This window comes from Lithobates pipiens, unplaced genomic scaffold (genome assembly GCF_037356315.1).
Source record: "Lithobates pipiens isolate NorthernLeopardFrog02 unplaced genomic scaffold, aLitPip1_a1.2 Scaffold_23, whole genome shotgun sequence".
Lineage (NCBI taxonomy): Eukaryota > Metazoa > Chordata > Amphibia > Anura > Ranidae > Lithobates > Lithobates pipiens.
Window position 1 is genome coordinate 4800517 of NW_027507785.1, and position 21439 is coordinate 4821955.

The 21439-nt window shown below is 45.5% G+C and overlaps 1 pseudogene; it reads left to right on the forward strand.

Moving 5' to 3' along the window:
* The first annotated feature begins 20822 nt into the window (after positions 1-20822).
* On the forward strand, positions 20823-21312 carry LOC143926789 (large ribosomal subunit protein eL15 pseudogene; annotated as a pseudogene).
* Positions 21313-21439: the final 127 nt, after the last annotated feature.

The window sequence follows — 21439 nt, forward strand, 5'->3', positions numbered from 1 at the left end:
CTCCAGCGCAGTATACACCTGTATCTACCTATATTGCTGTTCTCTAATTGAGCCATCTGCAGAAGATAGTTGGTGTTGTGGGCCTCCAGCGCAGTATACACCTGTAGCTACCTATATTGTTATTCTCTAATTGAGCCATCTGCAGGAGTTAGTGGGTGTTGTGTGCTCCCAGCGCAGTATACACCTGTATTAACCTATATTGCTATTCTATAAGTGAGCCATCTGCTGGAGTTGGTTGGTGTTGTGTGCCTCCAGTGCAGTATACACCTGTAGCTACCTATATTGCTGTTCTCTAATTGAGCCATCTACAGGAGTTGGTTGGTGTTGTGGGCCTCCAGTGCAGTATATACCTGTAGCTGCCTATATTGCTGTTCTCTAATTGAGCCATCTGCAGTAGTTAGTGGGTGCTGTGTTCTTCCAGTGCAGTATACACCTGTAGCCACCTATACTGGTGTTCCCTAATTGAGCCATCTGCAGGAGTTAGTGGGTGTTGTGTGCCTCCAGCGCAGTATACACCTGTAGCTACCTATATTGCTCTTCTCTAATTGAACCATCTGCAGGAGTTAGTGGGTGTTTTGTGCTTCCAGGGCAGTTTACACCTGTATCTACCTATATTGCCATTCTCTAATTGAGCCATCTGCAGGAGTTAGTTGGTGTTGTGTGCCTCCAGCGCAGTATAAACCTGTAGCTACCTATATTGCTGTTCTCTAATTGAGCTATTTGCAGGAGTTAGAGGGTTTTGTGTGTTTCCAGTGCAGTATAAACCTATATCTACCTATATTGCTGTTCTCTAATTGAGCCATCTGTAGGAGTTAATTGGTGCTATGTACCTCCAGCACAGTATACACCTGTAGCTGCCTTTATTGCTGTTCTCTAATTGAGCCATCTGCAGGAGTTAATTGGTGCTATGTACCTCCAGCACAGTATACACCTGTAGCTACCTATATTGCTGTTCTCTAATTGAGCCATCTGCAGGAGTTGGTTGGTGTTGTGGGCCTCCAGTGCAGTATATACCTGTAGCTGCCTATATTGCTGTTCTCTAATTGAGCCATCTGCAGTAGTTAGTGGGTGTTGTGTTCTTCCAGTGCAGTATACACCTGTAGCTACCTATACTGGTGTTCCCTAATTGAGCCATCTGCAGGAGTTAGTGGGTGTTGTGTGCCTCCAGCGCAGTATACACCTGTAGCTACCTATATTGCTCTTCTCTAATTGAACCATCTGCAGGAGTTAGTGGGTGTTTTGTGCTTCCAGGGCAGTTTGCACCTGTATCTACCTATATTGCCATTCTCTAATTGAGCCATCTGCAGGAGTTAGTTGGTGTTGTGTGCCTCCAGCACAGTATACACATGTAGCTACCTATATTGCTGTTCTCTAATTGAACTATTTGCAGGAGTTAGAGGGTTTTGTGTGCTTCCAGCGCAGTATAAACCTATATCTACCTATATTGCTGTTCTCTAATTGAGCCATCTGTAGGAGTTAATTGGTGCTATGTACCTCCAGCACAGTATACACCTGTAGCTGCCTATATTGCTGTTCTCTAATTGAGCCATCTGCAGTAGTTAGTGGGTGCTGTGTTCTTCCAGCGCAGTATACACCTGTAGCTACCTATATTGCTCTTCTCTAATTGAACCATCTGCAGGAGTTAGTGGGTGTTTTGTGCTTCCAGGGCAGTTTACACCTGTATCTACCTATATTGCCATTCTCTAATTGAGCCATCTGCAGGAGTTGGTTGGTGTTGTGTGCCTCCAGCGCAGTATACACCTGTAGCTACCTATATTGCTGTTCTCTAATTGAGCCATCTGCAGGAGTTAGTGGGTGTTGTGTCCTTCCAGTGCAGTATACACTTGTATCTACCTATATTGCTGTTCTCTAATTTAGCCATCTACAGGAGTTAACTGGTGTTGTGTGTCTCCAGCGCAGTATACACCTGTATCTACCTATATTGCTGTTCTCTAATTGAACCATCTGCAGGAGTTAGTGGGTGTTTTGTGCTTCCAGGGCAGTTTACACCTGTATCTACCTATATTGCCATTCTCTAATTGAGCCATCTGCAGGAGTTAGTTGGTGTTGTGTGCCTCCAGCGCAATATACACCTGTAGCTACCTATATTGCTGTTCTCTAATTGAGCCATCTGCAGGAGTTAGTGGGTGTTGTGTCCTTCCAGCGCAGTATACACCTGTATCTACCTGTATTGCTGTTCTCTAATTTAGCCATCTACAGGAGTTAACTGGTGTTGTGTGCCTCCAGCGCAGTATACACCTGTATCTACCTATATTGCTGTTCTCTAATTGAGCCATCTGCAGAAGATAGTTGGTGTTGTGGGCCTCCAGCACAGTATACACCTGTAGCTACCTATATTGTTATTCTCTAATTGAGAGATCTGCAGGAGTTAGTGGGTGTTGTGTGCTCCCAGCGCAGTATACACCTGTATTAACCTATATTGCTATTCTATAATTGAGCCATCTGCTGGAGTTGGTTGGTGTTGTGTGCCTCCAGTGCAGTATACACCTGTAGCTACCTATATTGCTGTTCTCTAATTGAGCCATCTACAGGAGTTGGTTGGTGTTGTGGGCCTCCAGTGCAGTATATACCTGTAGCTGCCTATATTGCTGTTCTCTAATTGAGCCATCTGCAGTAGTTAGTGGGTGCTGTGTTCTTCCAGTGCAGTATACACCTGTAGCCACCTATACTGGTGTTCCCTAATTGAGCCATCTGCAGGAGTTAGTGGGTGTTGTGTGCCTCCAGCGCAGTATACACCTGTAGCTACCTATATTGCTCTTCTCTAATTGAACCATCTGCAGGAGTTAGTGGGTGTTTTGTGCTTCCAGGGCAGTTTACACCTGTATCTACCTATATTGCCATTCTCTAATTGAGCCATCTGCAGGAGTTAGTTGGTGTTGTGTGCCTCCAGCGCAGTATAAACCTGTAGCTACCTATATTGCTGTTCTCTAATTGAGCTATTTGCAGGAGTTAGAGGGTTTTGTGTGCTTCCAGTGCAGTATAAACCTATATCTACCTATATTGCTGTTCTCTAATTGAGCCATCTGTAGGAGTTAATTGGTGCTATGTACCTCCAGCACAGTATACACCTGTAGCTGCCTTTATTGCTGTTCTCTAATTGAGCCATCTGCAGGAGTTAATTGGTGCTATGTACCTCCAGCACAGTATACACCTGTAGCTACGTATATTGCTGTTCTCTAATTGAGCCATCTGCAGGAGTTGGTTGGTGTTGTGGGCCTCCAGTGCAGTATATACCTGTAGCTGCCTATATTGCTGTTCTCTAATTGAGCCATCTGCAGTAGTTAGTGGGTGTTGTGTTCTTCCAGTGCAGTATACACCTGTAGCTACCTATACTGGTGTTCCCTAATTGAGCCATCTGCAGGAGTTAGTGGGTGTTGTGTGCCTCCAGTGCAGTATACACCTGTAGCTACCTATATTGCTCTTCTCTAATTGAACCATCTGCAGGAGTTAGTGGGTGTTTTGTGCTTCCAGGGCAGTTTGCACCTGTATCTACCTATATTGCCATTCTCTAATTGAGCCATCTGCAGGAGTTAGTTGGTGTTGTGTGCCTCCAGCACAGTATACACCTGTAGCTACCTATATTGCTGTTCTCTAATTTAACTATTTGCAGGAGTTAGAGGGTTTTGTGTGCTTCCAGCGCAGTATAAACCTATATCTACCTATATTGCTGTTCTCTAATTGAGCCATCTGTAGGAGTTAATTGGTGCTATGTACCTCCAGCACAGTATACACCTGTAGCTGCCTATATTGCTGTTCTCTAATTGAGCCATCTGCAGTAGTTAGTGGGTGCTGTGTTCTTCCAGCGCAGTATACACCTGTAGCTACCTATACTGGTGTTCCCTAATTGAGCCATCTGCAGGAGTTAGTGGGTGTTGTGTGCCTCCAGCGCAGTATACACCTGTAGCTACCTATATTGCTCTTCTCTAATTGAACCATCTGCAGGAGTTAGTGGGTGTTTTGTGCTTCCAGGGCAGTTTACACCTGTATCTACCTATATTGCCATTCTCTAATTGAGCCATCTGCAGGAGTTGGTTGGTGTTGTGTGCCTCCAGCGCAGTATACACCTGTAGCTACCTATATTGCTGTTCTCTAATTGAGCCATCTGCAGGAGTTAGTGGGTGTTGTGTCCTTCCAGTGCAGTATACACTTGTATCTACCTATATTGCTGTTCTCTAATTTAGCCATCTACAGGAGTTAACTGGTGTTGTGTGTCTCCAGCGCAGTATACACCTGTATCTACCTATATTGCTGTTCTCTAATTGAACCATCTGCAGGAGTTAGTGGGTGTTTTGTGCTTCCAGGGCAGTTTACACCTGTATCTACCTATATTGCCATTCTCTAATTGAGCCATCTGCAGGAGTTAGTTGGTGTTGTGTGCCTCCAGCGCAATATACACCTGTAGCTACCTTTATTGCTGTTTTCTAATTGAGCCATCTGCAGGAGTTAGTGGGTGTTGTGTCCTTCCAGCGCAGGCAGTATACACCTGTATCTACCTGTATTGCTGTTCTCTAATTTAGCCATCTACAGGAGTTAACTGGTGTTGTGTGCCTCCAGCGCAGTATACACCTGTATCTACCTATATTGCTGTTCTCTAATTGAGCCATCTGCAGAAGATAGTTGGTGTTGTGGGCCTCCAGCGCAGTATACACCTGTAGCTACCTATATTGTTATTCTCTAATTGAGCCATCTGCAGGAGTTAGTGGGTGTTGTGTGCTCCCAGCGCAGTATACACCTGTATTAACCTATATTGCTATTCTATAATTGAGCCATCTGCTGGAGTTGGTTGGTGTTGTGTGCCTCCAGTGCAGTATACACCTGTAGCTACCTATATTGCTGTTCTCTAATTGAGCCATCTACAGGAGTTAGTGGGTGTTGTGTGCCTCCAGCGCAGTATACACCTGTAGCTACCTATATTGCTGTTCTCTAATTGAGCCATCTGCAGGAGTTAGTTGGTGTTGTGTGCCTCCAGCGCAGTATACACCTGTAGCTACCTATATTGCTGTTCTCTAATTGAGCCATCTGCAGAAGATAGTTGGTGTTGTGGGCCTCCAGCGCAGTATACACCTGTATTAACCTATATTGCTATTCTCTAATTGAGCCATCTGCAGGAGTTAGCGGGTGTTGTGTGCTTCTAGCGCAGTATACATCTGTATCTACCTATATTGCTGTTCGCTAATTGAGCCATCTGCAGGAGTTAGTTGGTGTTGTGTGCCTCCAGCGCAGTATACACCTGTAGTTACCTATATTGCTGTTTTCTAATTGAGCCATCTGCAGGAGTTAGTGGGTGTTTTGTGCTTCCAGTGCAGTATACATCCGTAGCTACCTATATTGCTCTTCTTTAATTGAGCCATCTGCAGGAGTTATTGGGTGTTGTGTGTTCCCAGTGCAGTATACACCTGTATCTACCTATATTGCTGTTCTCTAATTGAGCCGTCTGCAGTAGTTAGTGGGTGTCGTGTGCCTCCAGCGCAGCATACATCTGTGTCTACCTATTTTGCTGTTCTCTAATTGATCCATCTGCAGGAGTTAGTGGGTGTTGTGTGCCTCCAGCGCAGTATACAACTGTATCTACCTATATTTCTGTTCTCTAATTGAGCCATCTACATAAGTTAGTTGATGTTGTATGCCTCCAGTGCAGTATACACCTGTAGCTACCTATATTGCTGTTCTCTAATTGAGCCTTCTGCAGGAGTTAGTGGGTGTTGTGTGCCTCCAGCGCAGTATACACCTGTAGCTACGTTTATTGACATGCATCATTTAAAGTCCCACGTGTCCACTTTTTTCTTTATACAATTTATCTTACATGGTTTAGTACTTTAGTATTTGCACATTTATTTTGTTTTGTGTAACAGTGATTATATTTATTTGAGGATTATTGATTAAAGGGGCTGTAAAGGTTCGCATTTTATCACCTTAATGCAGCCTATGCATTAAAGTGAAAAAAACATCCTATCAGAAAATTTATACTGAAATATTTGAAATGTTTTGTAAATATGAAAATATGCAAATATTTGATTTATATTTATTAACTAAAATACAGTGCAAATTAATATCAGGTATATTTTGTGATAAAACAAATACATGGATAAATAAATCTATACTTCTACATATCAGGTAAATGATGATAAAGATAATATTATTCACATTTATATTATTTAAGTTCTTGTTACAAAATACCACATTTCAATACTTAAATGATACTTGTATATTTAAGACTTGGAACTTGTGAATAGCTTCCCTGGCTTCATAGGCTTATGTAAACAATCTAATGTGATCTCTCTCAAACAAACAGACTTCCTTATACTCTTAAATGCATAAACAAAATTGTTATATTGTGCATCGCTTGATAATTTGATCAAAACTTCTGTTAAATTTAAAATGAATCTATTTTACATAGCTCTCGATAAAACCATTTTACAAATGTTGGCTTTTAGCTTTTTAAAGACAAATAACACGGTATATGTCTTTAACCACTTGACCACTGGGCACTTAAACACCCTTAATAACCAGACCAATTTTCAGCTTTCGGTGCTCTCACATTTTGAATGACAATTACTCAGTCATGCAACACTGGACCTATATGAAATTTTTGTCCTTTTTTTCACACAAATGGAGCTTTCTTTTGGTGGTATTTAATCACCGCTGGGTTTTTTATTTTTTGTGCTATAAAAGAAAAAATACAGAAAATTCTGTAAAAAAATGAATTTTTCTTCATTTCTGTTATAAAATTTAGCAGATTAGTAATTTTTTCTTCATAAATTTTGGCCAAAATTTATACCACTACATATCTTTGGTAAAAATAAGTACAAATTGGTGGATATTATTTGGTCTTTGTGAAAGTTATAGAGTCCACAAGCTATGGTGCCAATATCTGAAAATTGATCACACCTGAAGTACTGACGGCCTATTTCAATTCTTGAGAACCTAACATGCCAGAAAAGTACAAATACCCCCCAAATGACCCCTTTTTGGAAAGAAGACATTCCAAGGTATTTAGTAAGAGGCATGATGAGTTTTTTTGAAGTTGTCATTTTTTCCCACAATTCTTTGCAAAATCAAGATTTTTTTTACTTTCTTTTTTTTTCACAAAATTGTCATATTATCAGTTTATTTCTCACACAGCATATGCATACCACAAATTACACCCCAAAACACATTCTGCTATTACTCCCGAGTATGGCGATACCACATGTGTGAGACTTTTACACAGTGTGGCCACATACAGAGGCCTAACATGCAGGGAGCACCATCAGGCGTTCTGGAGCACCCAGGCCAATTCTGACATTTCTCTCCTACATGTAAAAATCATCATTTATTTGCTAGAAAATTACATCGAATCCCAAAACATTATATATGTTTTTTTAGCAAACACCCTGGAGAATACAATGGTGGTCGTTGCAACTTTTTATCTCGCACGGTATTTGCGCAGCAATTTTTCAAATGCTTTTTTTTGGAAAAAAAACTGTTTTGTGCTTAAAAAAAAAAAAAAAACACAGTAAAGTTAGCCCAATTTTTGTATAATGTGAAAGATGAAGTTACACCGAGTAAATCGATACCTAACATGTCACTCTTCAAAATTGCACAGGCTCGTGGAATGGCGCCAAACGTCGCTACTTAAAAATCCCCATAGGCGACGATTTAATTTTTTCTTTTACTGGTTATATGTTTTGAGTTACAGAGGAGGTCTAGGGCTAGAATTATTGCTCTCGCTCCAACGTATGCAGCGATACCTCACATGTGTGGTTTGAACACCGTTTTCATATGTGGGCGGGACTTACGTATGCGTTCGCTTCTGCATGCGAGCACATGGGGACAGGGGCGCTTTAAAAAAAAAAAAAAATTTATTGTTCATTTTACTTTATTTATTTTAGTTTGACATTTTTTTCCCCAAAAATAAATTTTTTGATCACTTTTATTCCTATTACAAGGAATGTAAACATCCCTTGTAATAGGAATATGGCATGACAGGTCCTCTTTACAGTGAGATGTGGGGTCAATAAGACCCCACATCTCACCTCTAAGCTGGGAAGCCTGAAAAAAAAAAAAAAAAAGATTCTGGATTTGATAGTATTGGCGAGTCGGTAGAAGCACCGGAGGGCGGCCGGAGGGCGGCGGGAGGGGGGGGTGTCTATGGCTGGGTATTGCAGGGTATCACCGACTATGGCTGGGTATGGCTGGGTATATCAGAGTATGGCTGGGTATCGCAGAGTATGGCATTGCAGAGTATGGCGTTGCAGAGTATGGCGTTGCAGAGTATGGCAGGATATTGGAGGGTGTTGCAGAGCATTGCAGAGTGTTGCACGGTATTGGCGGGTGTTGCAGAGCATTGCAGAGTGTTGCAGGGTATTGGTGGGTGTTGCAGAGTGTTGCAGAGCATTGCAGAGTGTTGCAGGGTATTGGCGGGTGTTGCAGAGCGTTGCAGGGTATTGGCGGGCGTTGCAGAGTGTTGCAGGGTATTGGCGGGTGTTGCAGAGCATTGCAGAGTGTTGCAGAGCGTTGCAGGGTATTGCAGAGCGTTGCAGGGTATTGCAGAGCGTTGCAGGGTATTGCAGAGCGTTGCAGACTATTGCAGAGCGTTGCAGGGTATTGCAGAGCGTTGCAGACTATTGCAGAGCGTTGCAGGGTATTGCAGAGCGTTGCAGACTATTGCAGAGCGTTGCAGGGTATTGCAGAGCGTTGCAGACTATTGCAGAGCGTTGCAGGGTATTGCAGAGCGTTGCAGACTATTGCAGAGCGTTGCAGACTATTGCAGAGCATTGCAGGGTATTGCAGAGCGTTGCAGACTATTGCAGAGCGTTGCAGACTATTGCAGAGCGTTGCAGACTATTGCAGAGCGTTGCAGACTATGGCAGACTATGGCAGACTATTGCAGACTAATGGCAGGGTATTGCAGAGTTTTTGCAGGGAATTGAGGGGTTAATTTTTGGTGAGCAGCGATGTGGGCACTGCAGATGCAGCCCACATCGCTGCTGACACCGATCTCCTCCCCCTCCGCTGTTCCGATCGGTACAGAGAGGGGGAGGGAGGAACCGGCGTCATAACATGACGCCGGTTTGTTTACAAGTGATCACTCCGTCATTTGACGGAGCGATCACGTGGTAAACGGCCGCGACGAGCGGCCGTTTACCGTGATCCGTGATGCGCCGGGTCCTGTGGACCCGGCGGTCACGGATGCTCTCGAGTGCTCGCCCCAGGGGGCGCGCGAGAGCGGAATTCTGGGAGGACGTCATATGACGGCCTCCCACAGTTAAGAAACCGCCCTAAAGCCGTCATTCGGCTATAGGGCGGTTATTAAGTGGTTAAATATTTGGAATTAATTATTTCATACTGCAGTTAAAAATAATACAACTCCAATTTTGCTTTGCCGTGTATTTAAATGGTCTTAGTAATGTAAATGTAAAAACAATTCAATTACCAAAAAGGTATAATAAACAAACAAATACGTTACCAGAGCTTTAAGAGTCCATTCACACGGGGCAACATGACTTTCAGCGAGACTTTGGGAGGCAACTTGGACGCGACTTTAGTATGAATCACAGCGCGATTTGAGGCAACTTACAAGGCAACTTGAAGTTGCTTCCAGGACAGGGGACTTTGCCAGTGACCAATCACATAATAATCAGCTCTGTGGGAGGGAGGGGTTTGCCTAGAAAACTATTTTTACTTCCTGGAAAGTTGCATCAGTTAAGACAGGGGATCCGACTTGGAGGCAACTTCCTCTGAAATCAATGGGTACGGGTTGCCTAGAAGTTGGATTGAAGTAGTGCAGGAACCTTTTCTGAAGTCAGAGAGACTTCAGTAGTGATGGCCGAACGGTTCGCCCGGCGGTCGTTTCGCGGCGAATTTCCGACTTTCGCCGTCCGCGGGTTCGAACGCCTTTTTCCGTCGTTCGCCCCGGCGGACTTACGTGTTTAATGTATACAAGAACTTTAACCTTTCGTGACACGTTTATCATGTGTTACAGGACAACCAATTGAGACATGACAGCTCATGGACACTTGGACATTCCCCCTAACCTATAAATACACCCGATCCGGTGGCCATTTTACATTCTTTCTTCTGTCACTGTAGGGAAAGGATCCTGTGTGGAGTAGGGACAGAGAAAACGCTAGCTATTTGGTACACAAAAGTTCTTTTCAGGACTGGTATAGGTGTTAGGTCAGCAGCCTGAGTTTCTTTTGTCAGTTTAGATAAAGGGACAGAGCGCTGTATGCTGCTATTTTAGGGACAGCTCAGCCAGATTAGTCTTTCTTCATCATCATCATCATCATCATCATTAGCTGTTACTATCAGGTCCACAAAAGAGCTGTTCCAGCTAATCGTTCCAGCCTACTCTTTTTTGCCAATTTGTATAGGGACAGGCAGGAAGCAGTGTGTCAGGCAGTGAGGATAATTTTAAAGACTTGCTGTTACTATTAGTTCCACAAAGGTTCTTTTCAGGACTGGTATCAGTGGTACGGTAATAGGCTTGTACACGTATAATATTCTTTCTTCCAAATATAGAAAGAATATTATACTTGACTGCTGCCCTTCTGCTGCAGTCTGCTAATCATTCACAACTCACTTGTTCCACAAAGCTCTTTATCAGGACTGGTAACTTGGTCTGTCTAGGGTGCTACGGTACATAGGCTTGGGTGCGGTACAGTCTGCTGTTCTGTAAGGACCGCTATCGGTCCACAATACATAGGGTTGCCGTGCACTACTGCTGACCGCTGCCCTATACTGCAGCAGTCCTTCATTGGTATAGGGACTGACGTACAGTCTGCTAATCACTAACACACAACCTGCTTGGTCCACAAAAGTTCTTATAAGGACTGGTAACTTGGTATAGGGTGCTACGGTACATAGGCCTGAGTGCGTTACAGTCTGCTGTTCTGTAAGGACCGCTATCGGTCCACAATACATAGGGTTGCCGTGCACTACTGCTGACCGCTGCCCTATACTGCAGCAGTCCTTCAGCGGTATAGGGACTGACGCACAGTCTGCTAAACACTAACACACAACCTGCTTGGTCCACAAAAGTTTTTATAAGGACTGGTAACTTGGTATAGGGTGCTACGGTACATAGGCCTGAGTGCAGTACAGTCTGCTGTTCTGTAAGGACCGCTATCGGTCCACAATACATAGGGTTGCCGTGCACTACTGCTGACCGCTGCCCTATACTGCAGCAGTCCTTCATTGGTATAGGGACTGACGTACAGTCTGCTAATCACTAACACACAACCTGCTTGGTCCACAAAAGTTCTTATAAGGACTGGTAACTTGGTATAGGGTGCTACGGTACATAGGCCTGAGTGCGTTACAGTCTGCTGTTCTGTAAGGACCGCTATCGGTCCACAATACATAGGGTTGCCGTGCACTACTGCTGACCGCTGCCCTATACTGCAGCAGTCCTTCATTGGTATAGGGACTGACGTACAGTCTGCTAATCACTAACACACAACCTGCTTGTTCCACAAAAGTTCTTATAAGGACTGGTAACTTGGTATAGGGTGCTACGGTACATAGGCCTGAGTGCGTTACAGTCTGCTGTTCTGTAAGGACCGCTATCGGTCCACAATACATAGGGTTGCCGTGCACTACTGCTGACCGCTGCCCTATACTGCAGCAGTCCTTCATTGGTATAGGGACTGACGTACAGTCTGCTAATCACTAACACACAACCTGCTTGGTCCACAAAAGTTCTTATAAGGACTGGTAACTTGGTATAGGGTGCTACGGTACATAGGCCTGAGTGCGTTACAGTCTGCTGTTCTGTAAGGACCGCTATCGGTCCACAATACATAGGGTTGCCGTGCACTACTGCTGACCGCTGCCCTATACTGCAGCAGTCCTTCAGCGGTATAGGGACTGACGCACAGTCTGCTAAACACTAACACACAACCTGCTTGGTCCACAAAAGTTTTTATAAGGACTGGTAACTTGGTATAGGGTGCTACGGTACATAGGCCTGAGTGCGTTACAGTCTGCTGTTCTGTAAGGACCGCTATCGGTCCACAATACATAGGGTTGCCGTGCACTACTGCTGACCGCTGCCCTATACTGCAGCAGTCCTTCATTGGTATAGGGACTGACGTACAGTCTGCTAATCACTAACACACAACCTGCTTGGTCCACAAAAGTTCTTATAAGGACTGGTAACTTGGTATAGGGTGCTACGGTACATAGGCCTGAGTGCGTTACAGTCTGCTGTTCTGTAAGGACCGCTATCGGTCCACAATACATAGGGTTGCCGTGCACTACTGCTGACCGCTGCCCTATACTGCAGCAGTCCTTCAGCGGTATAGGGACTGACGCACAGTCTGCTAAACACTAACACACAACCTGCTTGGTCCACAAAAGTTTTTATAAGGACTGGTAACTTGGTATAGGGTGCTACGGTACATAGGCCTGAGTGCAGTACAGTCTGCTGTTCTGTAAGGACCGCTATCGGTCCACAATACATAGGGTTGCCGTGCACTACTGCTGACCGCTGCCCTATACTGCAGCAGTCCTTCATTGGTATAGGGACTGACGTACAGTCTGCTAATCACTAACACACAACCTGCTTGTTCCACAAAAGTTCTTATAAGGACTGGTAACTTGGTATAGGGTGCTACGGTACATAGGCTTGAGTGCGGTACAGTCTGCTGTTCTGTAAGGACCGCTATCGGTCCACAATAGATAGGGTTGACGTGCACCACTGCTGACCGCTGCCCTATACTGCAGCAGTCCTTCAGCGGTATAGGGACTGACGCACAGTCTGCTAAACACTAACACACAACCTGCTTGGTCCACAAAAGTTTTTATAAGGACTGGTAACTTGGTATAGGGTGCTACGGTACATAGGCCTGAGTGCGTTACAGTCTGCTGTTCTGTAAGGACCGCTATCGGTCCACAATACATAGGGTTGCCGTGCACTACTGCTGACCGCTGCCCTATACTGCAGCAGTCCTTCATTGGTATAGGGACTGACGTACAGTCTGCTAATCACTAACACAAAACTGCTTGGTCCACAAAAGTTCTTATAAGGACTGGTAACTTGGTATAGGGTGCTACGGTACATAGGCCTGAGTGCGTTACAGTCTGCTGTTCTGTAAGGACCGCTATCGGTCCACAATACATAGGGTTGCCGTGCACTACTGCTGACCGCTGCCCTATACTGCAGCAGTCCTTCAGCGGTATAGGGACTGACGCACAGTCTGCTAAACACTAACACACAACCTGCTTGGTCCACAAAAGTTCTTATAAGGACTGGTAACTTGGTATAGGGTGCTACGGTACATAGGCTTGAGTGCGGTACAGTCTGCTGTTCTGTAAGGACCGCTATCGGTCCACAATAGATAGGGTTGACGTGCACCACTGCTGACCGCTGCCCTATACTGCAGCAGTCCTTCAGCGGTATAGGGACTGACGTACAGTCTGCTAAACACTAATACACAACCTGCTTGGTCCACAAAAGTTCTTATAAGGACTGGTAACTTGGTATAGGGTGCTACGGTACATAGGCTTGAGTGCGGTACAGTCTGCTGTTCTGTAAGGACCGCTATAGGTCCACAATAGATAGGGTTGACGTGCACCACTGCTGACCGCTCACCTATACTGCAGCAGTCCTTCAGCGGTATAGGGACTAAGAGTTTTGTCACAGGGTCATTTAAAAAATGACATGCAGAGGAAGAGGCAGGCCCTTCCGCAGGGGTGGTAGGGGTAGGGCAGGAGCAACAGGCTTGAGCCAAAGTGGGAAGTTGCAGAAGGTGCGTTCAATTACTTTAAAGGATGCACCAGACTTGGTTGAGTGGCTCGCTCAGCCTTACTCTTCTGCACCCTCCTCATCCTCTCGATCTGCACCCTCTTCTTCACTCTCTGCTATGTGCACCCCCAAAGACACTACCACCAACAACACGACCACCACCACCACCACCACATACCTTCCGCTTGAGTCACTGGAATTATTTTCCGATCCATATCAAGAGGACATTTCTGATGCGCAGCCACTCTTGGTATTGGATCAGGAAGAGGAGGTAGCAACAAGCGCTACTCAGCAGTCTGACGCCAGTACCCAGATCAGCCCAAGGAGGAGGTTGGTCCCCGGTGTTGCTGCCTACTCTACTTATAGCGGTGGGGAAGGTGACGTTGATGATGACGTGTCTAGTGATGTCACGTGGGTGCCCACAAGAGAGGAAGAGGAGGGGAGTTCAGAGGGAGATATGGACCAGCAGATAGGGAGGAGAAGCAGCAATGACTTACATTGCACAGCAGGGACAAAGCAGACTGCAAATGTATCAGGAGCGAGTCATCGACCATGTACGGTCACATCTGGCGCTCCCAGGACACCGGCACATGGCTCCGCAGTGTGGGCTTTTTTTAACGTGTCCGCTGCTGACAATAGCGTTGCCATCTGCAATCTTTGCAGTCAACGCGTTAGTCGCGGTAAGCCCAATACTCACCTAGGGACGACCGCCTTAAGAAGGCACATGAGCAGCCATCACCGAGCCCAGTGGGAGCAACGGAACACACAAAGCCACACTGCAGGCTCTCACCGTCCAGCCTCGTCTTCTACTTCTCCTTCTCCTCTCTCCTCACAATTGTCCTCCACTCCACCTTCCATCACGCCAAGCTCACATTTTTCTGCAAAAAGGCAGGCTTCCGTGGGCCTAATGTTTGAGCGTAAAAAAATGATGACGCCGGATAACCCTCTTGCCCAACGGTTGGCGGCTGGCTTGTCAGAACTCATAGCCCGCCAACTACTGCCATATAAACTGGTGGACTCGGAGGCCTTTCGCAAATTTGTGGCCATTGGAACACCACAATGGAAGGTCCCAGGAAGGAAGTATTTCTCAGAGAAGGGCATCCCAGAGCTATATGGCCATGTTCAGCGGCAAGTGAATGTATCTCTGGCACACAGTGTCGGTGCCAAGATACATCTGACCACAGACACGTGGTCTAGCAAACACGGGCAGGGAAGGTATATCAGTTTTACTGCCCACTGGGTGAACCTTCTGACGGCCGTCAAGCATGTAACCCGTGGCACCCGTGTAGATTTGGTTTTACCGCCACGGATTGCATGCAGGCCTGACTCTTCTTCTCCTCCTCCTACTCCATCCTCCTCCCTCTCCTCCTCAGCTGCCTCCTCCTTTTCCGCTGCTAGCGTCTCTTCCACTGCACCGCCCAAGCTCCCCAGAACCTATTCCACATGCCAGGTGAGACGTTGCCATGCCGTGCTGCGTCTGTTGTGCCTGGAAGCAAAGAGCCACACTGGCCCGGCACTCCTTTCAGCTTTGCGTTCACAGGCAGATGAGTGGCTAACACCGCTCAATTTGACAGTTGGTAAAGTGGTGTGTGACAACGGTGCCAATCTGCTTAGCGCATTGAAACAGGGCAAAATCACGCACGTGCCGTGCATGGCACACGTCTTAAACTTGGTCGTGCAGCGATTCCTTGTCAAATACCCTGGGGTCCAGGACATCTTGCGGCAGGCAAGGAAAATCTCGGCCCATTTCAGAAGATCTTACACGGCCATGGCTCGCCTTGCTGACATTCAGCGGCGACACCATCTGCCGGTCAGACGTCTTATTTGCGATTGCCCGACGCGATGGAACTCAACCTTCTATATGCTTGATAGGCTGCTCCAGCAGAAACGTGCAGTTAACGTCTACCTGTATGAACTCTGCGAAAGAAACGGTTCTGGGGAGCTGGGTTTTTTTTCACCGCGCCAGTGGCTGCTCATGCGCGACACATGCAGACTTCTGCGGCCATTTGAGGAGATCACCAAACTGGTCAGTCGCAGCCATGGCGCCATCAGTGACATGGTACCTTATGCCTTCTTTCTGGAGCGTGCATTGCGTCGTGTCATTGATCAGGCTGTGGAGGAGCAGGAGCGGGAAGATGAGGAAGTCGCAATGCTGGATGAATTCCCAGGGGGGGCTACTCTATCTGAGACAAGTCAACAACAGGAGTCTGATGAGGAGTCAGAGGAGGATGGTGCCGGGGCGGATGAGCAGGAGCAAGAAGAGCATGCTTTAAACCTTTCTGGGATCCCTGTTGTGCGAGGATGGGGAGAGGAGAATGAAGAGGACGACATTATCCTGGATGATGAGCAGGAGCCAGGCCACCACACCGCTTCCACTTTAGTGCAAATGGGGGCCTTCATGCTCCAGTGTTTTAATAGGGACCCCCGTATAAAAAGCATGAGGGTCAAGGACCAGTACTGGGTGGCAACGTACTTAGACCCCCGGTACAAACACAAAATGGCGGAAATGTTACCGCCGTCGCAGAGGGCTGTCAGAATGCAGCACTTCCAGGCCTTGCTTCGAGAAATGCTGCATTCTGCTTTTGCGTGCGCTGGCAGAGGAGCAATTCCCACTCCCAGAGAAGGATTTGCGGGTACCAATCCAACAGCGCCTGCAAGAAGAGGCCGGTTTGAAGATGTGTTGGTGACTTCGGATATGAGGTCATTCTTTCAGCCGACCCATCGACAGGTGTCATCCGGATCCAGCATCAGGGAACGCCTAGACCGTCAGGTGTCCGACTACATTGGGTTAACGGCCGATGTGGACGCTCTGAGGAGTGATGAACCCCTAGACTACTGGGTGGGCAGGCTTGACCTCTGGCCAGAGCTTGCCCAATTTGCAATCGAACTGTTGGCTTGCCCCTCATCCAGTGTCCTGTCCGAAAGGACGTTCAGCGCAGCAGGGGGGATTGTGACCGATAAGCGTACTCGCCTAGCTCACCACAGTGTTAACTACCTCACATTTCTAAAAATGAATGAGGCATGGATCTCGGAGGAATTCAACACATGTGATCAGTAGACCATGTATATGTCTATAAACAATTTTTGGAATCAAGCACACAGACCTTCTTAATTCATTTGGCTCACTTCCCTGACCCAAAAAAGCACACCGTACTATATGCCCCTACCCTCCTCTTTGAAGAGGTTGAGCGGTGTCATATTTCTACTGGGGCTGCTTATTATGAGGGGTTCCCACCATCCCTGTGCTGTGCTGACTTCCTCCTGGGTGTTCTTATTATGAGGGGCTCCCACCATCCCTGTGCTGTGCTGACTTCCTCCTGGGGGTTCTTATTATGAGGGGATCACACCATCCCTGTGCTGTGCTGACTTCCTCCTGGGGCTGCTTACGGTGCTGCTGTCAGCGCTGTATGTCACGGAGCTGCTGTCAGCGCTGTATGTCACGGAGCTGCTGTCAGCGCTGTATGTCACGGAGCTGCTGTCAGCGCTGTATGTCACGGAGCTGCTGTCAGCGCTGTATGTCACGGAGCTGCTGTCAGCGCTGTATGTCACGGAGCTGCTGTCAGCGCTGTATGTCACGGAGCTGCTGTCAGCGCTGTATGTCACGGAGCTGCTGTCAGCGCTGTATGTCACGGAGCTGCTGTCAGCGCTGTATGTCACGGAGCTGCTGTCAGCGCTGTATGTCACGGTGCTGCTGTCAGCGCTGTATGTCACGGAGCTGCTGTCAGCGCTGTATGTCACGGAGCTGCTGTCAGTGCTGTATGTCACGGAGCTGCTGTCAGCGCTGTATGTCACGGAGCTGCTGTCAGCGCTGTATGTCACGGAGCTGCTGTCAGCGCTGTATGTCACGGTGCTGCTGTCAGCGCTGTATGTCACGGAGCTGCTGTCAGCGCTGTATGTCACGGAGCTGCTGTCAGCGCTGTATGTCACGGAGCTGCTGTCAGCGCTGTATGTCACGGAGCTGCTGTCAGCGCTGTATGTCACGGAGCTGCTGTCAGCGCTGTATGTCACGGTGCTGATGTCAGTGCTCTGTATTACGGTGCTGCTGTCAGTGCTCTGTATCTCCTGCACCCTCTTGTTTGCCTACCCTGGTCCCTGACCTTCCCTCTCCTCCATTGCCTTCATTAGCTCCATAGTCCTGAATTGTCAGAACAATTTCCCAAATAAAAAAAAAATGCTTGTAGTTATCGATCCCAAATTCACCTCATACATGTATTATGCTATTGTCCAGGTGGTGGGACTACGTGCTACCCCCTAATAATTACCCCGTGGCCGCAAATTCGACCTAAAGGTTTGCGAAATTCGCCTCCCATTGAAGTCAATGGAGCCCGCGGCGAACGGTCGTTTTCGCGAACGTTTGTGTCCGTTCGCGTTTCGCGTTCGCGAAACGTCCCGTCGGAAGTTCGTCCATCACTAGACTTCAGTAGTGTGCATTAAGTCGGCTCTCATTCACTTACATTGATTTTATCATGTTGCGCAACTTGAGGCAACTTGGGATGACTTCAAGTCGGATCCAAAGTTGCCAATGTGTGAATGGACTCTAAGCCCTTGTACACACGGTCGGACATTCTGACAACCAAATCCATTGGATTTTGTCAGACGGATTTTGTCCAAAACTGGTGTTGCATACACATGGACGGACAAAGTTGTCGGAAAATCCGATCGTTCAGAACGTGATGACTTTTTTTTATTATGATGGGACTACATTCAGGCTAGTAGCCAATAGCTCTGGTCTAGGAATTTGATCTGAGCATGCGTGGCGTTTTGTCCAATCGGAATTCTCTACAAACGATCGGACAAAGTCCGATCAGATCATGTTGTTGGAAAATTTTACAGCCCAGCTCTAAAACTTTGTCGGTCAGATATTCCGATGGAGCCCACACACAGTCGGATTATTCGACAACACAGTCCAATCGAACATTTTCCATCAGAATGTCCGACCGTGTGTACAAGGGCTTAGAAGTCTGTCATCTTGAGAAGCTTCAGTGAGGTGATGATGAGTCCCAAAGGGACTCCCTCTAATCTCCATCCATTTCTTCAGCTACCTTTCTTTCTTCCCATCAGACTCCCCGATCTGTAGCTACTTTTTATTTCCCCCAAAAGTGGGTGTGTATTTCAGTACTTGATTTTGTCAAAAGACGATGGTGTTTTTATGTGTTTCCATGGCAACCCCGACCAACGCCATTTCGAATAATTACCAATTTCAGCCCCTTGGGGACAGTGTTGGATCAGAAATTACTTTAAATGGGATTGACCTGACCTTCTGACCATGGCTTAGCAAAACACCATTAATTGTCTAATGGTTGACAATTACATGTCAATTTCCCCAGACACTGGGGCTCCTCTGGAAATATATGACTTGGGAAAATCCACCCCACACAATTAACTGAGACCTGTAACTGTCACGAAAGCCTCCCACAGGTGTACAACCCCACCTATGACAAGGCAATACTTCTATACAGCCTATAATTGGATAACACCTCAAATTTATTGGGATTTTTTAAGGCAATATAAAAAAAAGAAAATATATACTAAAATATATATGAAAAAAATATATAAATTTTTATTACAACTATCAAAAGATATTACAAAACCACAGTAATCCATAAAATAACAGTGTTGTGTTAACATATGTGTATGGCATAGAATGTTACTACATGCGTAGACTCTATCCAGCAAAACAGGCAGCTCTTTCCTACGCGTTTCGAAAAATGTGCATTAACAATTTCTTCTTCAGGGAAGCCGCTGTCGGCTTTGAATGCGGTGACTTTGCAACAGATCCATACTATCCTTACCATCTCCACGTTTGTGGCTCAATCCCCTCCTCTCTTGGCCTGTCTTTCCGTTTCTGGAACGGTCGCCTAAAGAGGAGATAGTGCCTACTTTTGGTACAGAAATAGCATGTGAGTATTCAAGTATTGGGTTTTAATGTATCATGTCATTTGTACATATGTAATTTCTGTAATATTCATTGCTTGTTGTGTGCTTGCAGACAGCGGCTTCCCTGAAGAAGAAATTGTTAATGCACATTTTTCGAAACGCGTAGGAAAAGAGCTGCCTGTTTTGCTGGATAGAGTCTACGCATGTAGTAACATTCTATGCCATACACATATGTTAGCACAACACTGTTATTTTATGGATTATTGTGGTTTTGTAATATCTTTTGATAGTTGTAATAAAAATTTATATATTTTTTTCATATATATTTTAGTATATATTTTCTTTTTTTTATATTGCCTTAAAAATCCCAATAAATTTGAGGTGTTATCCAATTATATGTATAATTTTCGGGATGATGGCAATAACATGCCATACCTCATGAGTCAAATCATTTATACTTCTATACAGCCCAGCCAAACTGATGCCAAAGTACAATTTAGCACAATTAGCCTCAAAACTTACTATAGTTTTGAGCAAAAACTACATTTAAATATATATCGCATACACGTTAGGAGTAACGGCGCTACATATATATATAAACAGTATATATATACAGTATATATATATATATATATATATATATATATATATATATATATATATATATATTAAGCAGTGTCATCCTTTATGTGAATAATTTGAATATTTATAGGAAGGGATTGGAGGGATTGTTACCTCTTTATCTTTTCATCTTTTTCTTTGACACGTCTGACTAGAAGAACTCGGAGATGGCAGAAATACCGTATTATGGGGCCCTTGGCCCTCATTTCAAAACATATTAAGCTAACATAAGTCTAGTGCTTAATGTCTTCTTCAAAATAAAACCTACAACTGATCAATGATCACCTGGAAGTTTTCATTTCAGGATCTGGAAAGGTGAGGGGTCGGAATGTTGTCTCTGCAGAATTGTATGGGTAACCAGAATACTCCATTGTGGTAGCAGTTTACAAAGAAATTTATTAAAGGAGAATTTTTTTTTTATTAGGTTCTATGAAGAAAAAAATGCTTTAAAATTATGTCAACTTATCACTTAAAATGTGAACTTGGAAGTGTCCTGTGGACCCTGCTCATCATAAGGTATTCTGAGTAACTTGCTCCTTCCTTTCCGGCTGACGAGGTATCAGCATAAGCCAGAATGGGTGCCTACAAGTACATGCAAGTGCTATGGAGGAAGAAGCAGTCTGCAGTATCGCCAACTGTCTTCTCTCCAACCCCGCACCACGTACTACTATCCCAGACAAAGCTCGTAGACTAGGCTACAAGGTCAAGCAAGGGTATGTCATCTACCGTGTCAGAGTTTGCAGTGGTAGACGTAAGCACCCCATGCCCGAGGGTTCTTAACTCCTACTGGGTTGGTGAAGACTCAACTTATAAGATCTTTGAGATCATCCTCATTGACACTTTCCACAAGGCCATCAGACGCAATACAGGCACTAAAATGGATCACTAAAGCTGTGCACAAACACAGGGAGATGGGTGGACTGACATCCCCTGGCAAAAAGAGTCATGGTCTTGGCAAAGGTCACAAGTTCCATCTTACCATTAGGGACTCTCGTTGTGCTCCCTGGAGAAGACGCAACACTCTTCAGTTCCACCATTACCGCTATCTGGGATCATACTTATAATAAAGCTGTTTTTGGATTACTGAGTGCATGCTTCAATCAACTTTAATATTAAAAAAATATTTTTGAAGGCACCAACAAAGTGTATTTATTAATATATCTGGACACATCTACATCCAATATAATTAAA